This window comes from Triticum aestivum, chromosome 5B, assembly GCF_018294505.1.
Source record: "Triticum aestivum cultivar Chinese Spring chromosome 5B, IWGSC CS RefSeq v2.1, whole genome shotgun sequence".
NCBI classification, from domain to species: Eukaryota; Viridiplantae; Streptophyta; class Magnoliopsida; order Poales; family Poaceae; genus Triticum; species Triticum aestivum.
The window spans coordinates 201118125-201124519 of NC_057807.1; positions in this window are offsets into that span (position 1 = coordinate 201118125).

Sequence of the window (6395 nt, forward strand, 5' to 3'; positions counted from 1 at the left end):
ATACCAAGGGAGTTGTGAAGGAACGTTCTGTGCGCGTCATCATAGACGGAGGGAGCTGCAACAACTTGGCTAGCATGGAGATGGTGGAGAAGCTTTCTCTCACCACAAGACCACATCCACATCCTTACTACATCCAATGGTTCAACAACAGCGGCAAGGTTAAGGTAACACGTACTGTTCGTGTGCATTTTAGTATCTCTACATATGCTGATTATGTTGATTGTGATGTGGTACCTATGCAAGCATGTTCCTTATTACTTGGTAGACCATGGCAATTTGATAAAAATTCTGTACACCATGGTAGAAACAATCACTATACTCTTGTTCATAAGGATAAAAATATTACTTTGCTTCCTATGACTCCTGATTCCATTTTGAAAGATGATATTAATAGAGCTAATAAAGCAAAATAGGAGACGAATAAGAGTGAAAATCAGATTGTGGCAAAAGAATTTGAGCAACAAATGAAGCCTAATAATAAACCATCTAGTGTTGCTTCTGAAATTAAATTGAAAAGTGCATGTTTATTTGCCACCAAATCTGATATTGATGAGCTAGATTTCAGCAAATCTGTTTGCTATGCTTTTGTGTGCAAAGAGGCATTATTTTCATTCGAGGACGTGCCTTCCTCTTTGCCTCCTGCTGTCACTAACATTTTGCAGGAGTTCGCTGATGTCTTTCCACAAGACGTGCCACCGGGATTACCGCCTATTCGAGGGATTGAGCATCAGATTGACTTAATTCCCGGTGCTTCACTTCCAAACCGTGCACCATACCGTACCAATCCAGAGGAGACGAAGGAGATTATGCGTCAAGTACAAGAGCTTCTCGACAAAGGTTATATACGCGAATCCCTTAGTCCTTGTGCTGTTCCTATTATTCTAGTGCCGAAAAAGGATGGTACATCACATATGTGTGTTGATTGTAGAGGCATTAATAATATTACTATTCGTTATCGTCATCCTATTCCTAGGCTAGATGATATGCTTGATGAATTGAGTGGCTCTACAATATTCTCCAAAGTTGATTTGCGTAGTGGATACCATCAAATTCGTATGAAATTGGGAGATGAATGGAAAACAGCATTCAAAACTAAGTTTGGATTATATGAGTGGTTAGTCATGCCTTTTGGGTTAACTAATGCACCTAGTACTTTCATGAGATTAATGAACGAAGTTTTACGTGCTTTCATTGGACGATTTGTGGTAGTTTACTTTGATGACATATTGATTTATAGCAGATATTTGGAAGAACATTTGGAACATTTACGTGCTGTTTTTATTGCTCTACGGGATGCACGTTTGTTTGGTAACCTTGGGAAGTGCACCTTTTGCACCGACCGAGTATCTTTTCTTGGCTATGTTGTTACTCCACAGGGAATTGAAGTTGATAAAGCCAAGATTGAAGCTATTGAGAGTTGGCCGCAACCCAAAACGGTCACACAAGTGAGGAGTTTTCTTGGCCTCGCTGGATTCTATAGGCGTTTTGTGAGAGATTTCAGCACCATTGCTGCACCTCTCAATGAGCTTACAAAGAAAGATGTGCCTTTTCTTTGGGGTACCGCACAGGAAGAAGCCTTCTCGGTATTGAAAGATAAGTTGACACATGCTCCTTTACTCCAACTTCCTGATTTTAATAAGACTTTTGAGCTTGAATGTGATGCTAGTGGAATTGGATTAGGCGGTGTGTTATTACAAGATGGCAAACCTGTTGCATACTTTTCTGAAAAATTGAGTGGGCCTAGTCTGAATTATTCTACTTATGATAAAGAATTATATGCTCTTGTTCGGACTTTAGAAACATGACAACATTATTTATGGCCCAAAGAATTTGTTATACATTCTGATCATGAATCTTTGAAACATATTAAAAGTCAAGCTAAACTGAATCGTAGACATGCTAAATGGGTTGAATTCATTGAGACTTTTCCTTATGTCATTAAACACAAGAAGGGAAAAGAAAATGTTATTGCGGATGCATTGTCTCGCCGCTATACTATGCTTTCACAACTTGACTTCAAAATATTTGGTTTGGAGACCATCAAAGATCAATATGTGCATGATGCTGATTTTAAAGATGTAATGCAGAATTGTAAAGAAGGAATAATGTGGAACAAGTTCGTCGTTAACGATGGATTTGTGTTTCGTGCTAACAAGCTATGCATTCCAGCTAGCTCCGTTGGTCTTTTGTTGTTGTAGGAGGCGCATGGAGGAGGATTAATGGGACACTTTGGCGTGAAGAAGACGGAGGACGTACTGGCTACACATTTCTTTTGGCCAAAGATGAGACGGGATGCTGAGCGTTTTATTGCTCGCTGCACTACATGTCAAAAAGCTAAGTCACTACTCAATCCTCATGGTTTATATGTGCCTTTGCCTGTACCTAGTGTTCCTTGGGAGGATATATCTATGGACTTTGTTTTAGGTTTACCTCAAACGAAGAAGGGGAGGGATAGCATATTTGTTGTCATGGATAGATTCTCGAAAGTGGCACACTTTATACCATGTCATAAAAGCGATGATGCTGTTCATGTTGCTGATTTGTTCTTTCATAAAATTATTCGCTTGCATGGTGTGCCAAATACTATTGTTTCAGATTGTGATACTAAATTTCTTAGCCACTTTGGGAGATGTTTATGGGCTAAGTTGGTGACTAAACTGCTTTTTAGTACTACTTGTCACCGCCAAACGGATGGACAAACTGAAGTAGTCAATAGAACATTATCTACTATGGTTAGGGCTGTTTTGAAGAATAATAAGAAAATGTGGGAAGAATGCTTACCTCATATTGAATTTTCTTATAATCGTTCATTGCATTCTACTACTAAGATGTGCCCTTTTGAAATTGTGTTTGGTTTCCTACCTCGTGCACCAATTGATTTGTTGCCTCTTCCATCTTCGAAGAAGGTTAATTTTGATGCTAAACAACGTGCTGAATTGATTTTAAAAATGCGTGAGTTACCTAAGGAAAACACTGAGTGTATGAATGCTAAATATAAACTTGCTGGAGATAAGGGTAGAAAACATGTTGTGTTTGCAACTGGAGATCTTGTTTGGTTACATTTGCGTAAGGATAGATTTCTTGATTTGCGCAAATCAAGGCTAATGCCATGGGCTGATGGTCCATTTAAGGTGTTAGAGAAAATATATGATAATGCATATAAACTTGAGTTGCCTGCAGATTTTGAGGTTAGTCCCACTTTTAACATTGCAGATTTGAAGCCTTATTTGGGTGAGGAAGATGAGCTTCCCTCGAGGACAACTTCATTTGAAGAAGGGGAGGATGATGAGGACATCAATACCATTGTTACACCCACAGGCCCTACTACTACATATACGGGACCAATTACTAGAGCTCGTGCACGCCAATTAAATTATCAGGTACTTTCGTTTCTTCGTAATGATTCTAATGTTCATGAGAATATGATGCTGCCTAAATTGGATACATTTGTTTTGCTTACAAATGAAGGGCCTAGCTTGGAGAAGGATGAACATTGGAGCAAGAACAAGCATGGAGATGATGCCATGCGCAAGGGGAACAAGAACGGAGTTACAAGTGATGATTTCAGGACTTTGAAGCCACCATAATGGGTGCATGAAGCCATGGACGAAATATACAAGATGCCACTTCATAAATTTCGTCCCGAGGCTATTATAGGTGCTGCGTCACCTTTTTATTGGGCCATGCCCATGTAATTTCGAAATACATAAGTATAGGCTATTTTTAGAGTCCGTATGTGTGGGGAAACAAGAGATAGGGTTGATTTCGGACCCCTCCACCAAGGGCCACGAAATTCCCCCTCTCTTCCTCCATATATACAGCCCTTAGGGCACCGTTTAGACTTTGGGTTTTGTTTAGATTAAAAGTTCGCCATAGCTGCAACTTCGCGTACTTCGTTTGTGTTCAACGACCAGACAAAGGCGTCATAGAACCCCACCTTGATCAATAAAGCTTTCATCTTATATTCGCAATATCCAGATTGCAATCTTAGTTTCTTGCTTGTTCTTCGTTTGCTTGCAGGAAACAGACCCTCGTGGTCAGGTTGATCGTGCTCCGGCGTGGTCAATAACCTCTCGGAGTTGGTTTAGCGATTGCTAAGGCGCGACGTCCTCGCACGTTCGTAGTCGGATCGTCAAAGTCGACTTCCACCAAAGCGATATCCATCATCTCATCGAAAGACGGGACACCTTTGCCTCTATCACCTAGCCCCCTAGAGAAGGGAGCTGACAAAGTAAACTGGGCGCTGCACCATTTTCTTCTGCACCTCTTCGCGCACCTGCGCAGATTCATCTTTGTCGGGACCAGAGCTTGTCGGTGAAGCCCCCTGCTTGTCGCTGGATGCACTTGCCGCGGTTGCTGGCTCATCATCTACCTCCCTCTCCGCCACTAACGCAGCACTAACCACTTGATTGGTTGCCGCTAGGTACAGCAGCAACTTCTCTTGTGGCTTAGGTGCGACAAGTATTGGAGTGGAGGACAGGTACCTCTTCAAGTCCTACAGCGCAGCCTCCGCTTCCGGAGTCCATTTCATTGGACCTGCCTTTTTCAATATTTTGAAAAACGGCAGGGCGCGCTCAGCACACTTAGAGATAAACCTGCTGAGAGCATCCACGCAACCGGCAAGCCTTCGCACATCCTTGACGCGCTTTGGCACTTCAATCTGCTCGATGGCTTTGATCTTGTCGGGATTAGCTTCAATTCCCCGCTGAGACACAAAGAATCCGAGAAGCTTGCCGGATGGAACTCCAAACACGCACTTCTCGGGGTTGAGCTTGAGGTTGATCTTGCGCAGATTTGCGAAGGTCTCATCTAAATCTTGAATCAGAGTAGCCTTGTCTTTGCTCTTGACCACTATATCATCCATGTAGGCTTCCACATTTCTGTGTATCTGGGGCTCAAAAGCGACATGGACTACCCTTGCAAACGTTGAACCAGCATTCTTTAACCCGAAGGGCATCCGTACGAAACAGTATGTGCCACAAGGGGTGATGGATGCGGTTTTCTCCTCATCCTCTTCTGCCATGAAGATCTGATGGTATCCTGAATATGCATCAAGAAATGAAAGCAAATCACATCCGGCCGTGGAGTCAACAATCTGGTCAATGCGCGGCAAGGGAAATGGATCTTTGGGACAAGCTTTATTGACATCAGTGAAGTCTATACAAAGCCTCCATTTTCCGTTGGCCTTGCGCACGACTACAGGATTGGCCAACCACGTGGGATGGAGCACTCCTCTGACAAGGCCTGCTGCTTCCAGCTTCTTGATTTCTTCTGCAATAAACTCTTGGCGCTCCACTGCTTGCTTCCTGACTTTCTGCTTGACGGGCCGCGCATGAGGACAAACAGCTAGGTGGTGCTCAATTACTTTCCTGGGAACACTGGGGATATCAGACGGTTGCCATGCAAACACGTCGACATTCGCCTGCAGGAAAGCAACGAGCGCGCTTTCCTATTTAGGGTCAAGAGTGGCACTGATGGTGAAGGTACCACCAGTGCCGTCCTCCTTGGCGGACACCTTCTTGGTCTCTGGTGGAGCTGCCATCGTCTTCTTGCACTTGCCGGTGGAGCTCGATGGTGCGTCCTCGACGGTAGCGCAGCACTCCGAAGAGGTGCGCTTGCCGGAGTGGGCATCAGAGCTCTTGCCGGACTTGGTCTTCTTCTTCCCCCGGGAGCTTCAGCGGCAAGTGACTTGCGATCGGCTGCGGCCGCTGCTTCCCGGTAAATCTTGTCGGCGCAGATAAGGGCATCCTTCTTGTCGCCAGGGACAGAGATGCGCTTATCGGGCTTGGCATCTTGAGCACGTTGTATGCATAGTGAGAGGCTGCCATGAACTTGGCGAGTGCAGGACGACCGAGGATCCCATTATAAGGTAATGGAAAATCAGCAACGTCAAAGGTGACCCTCTCAGTTCTGAAGTTCAGTTCGCTGCCAAATGTGACCGCAACGTGATCTTTCCCTTCGGCTTGCTCCTTCCCGGGTTTATTCCTTAAAATGTGCCAGTTTCTTCGAGCTCGCTATCATGGATCTGGAGTTTCTGGAGGACCGTGGAGGATATCAGGTTCAAGCCGGCCCCGCCGTCAACTAGCATCTTCGTGACTTTGAGGTTGCGGATAGTTGGTGAGACCAACATCGGCAAGCACCCGACCGCAGTTATGCGATCAGGGTGATCCTCAATATCAAAGATGATAGGCGTGCTGGACCATTTTAGGGGCCTGCGTGACTCCATGGATGGTTCCGCCGCATTAACTTCCCGCATCCACTGCTTGAGTTGGCGGTGTGAAGCATGCAGGGAAGCACCGCCGTCAACACACAGGACCTCTGTGGCTTTCTGAAATTCCTGCTCATCGGCCTCATCATCATCCATATCTTCGTCATCGTCGTCGTCTTCATCCTTG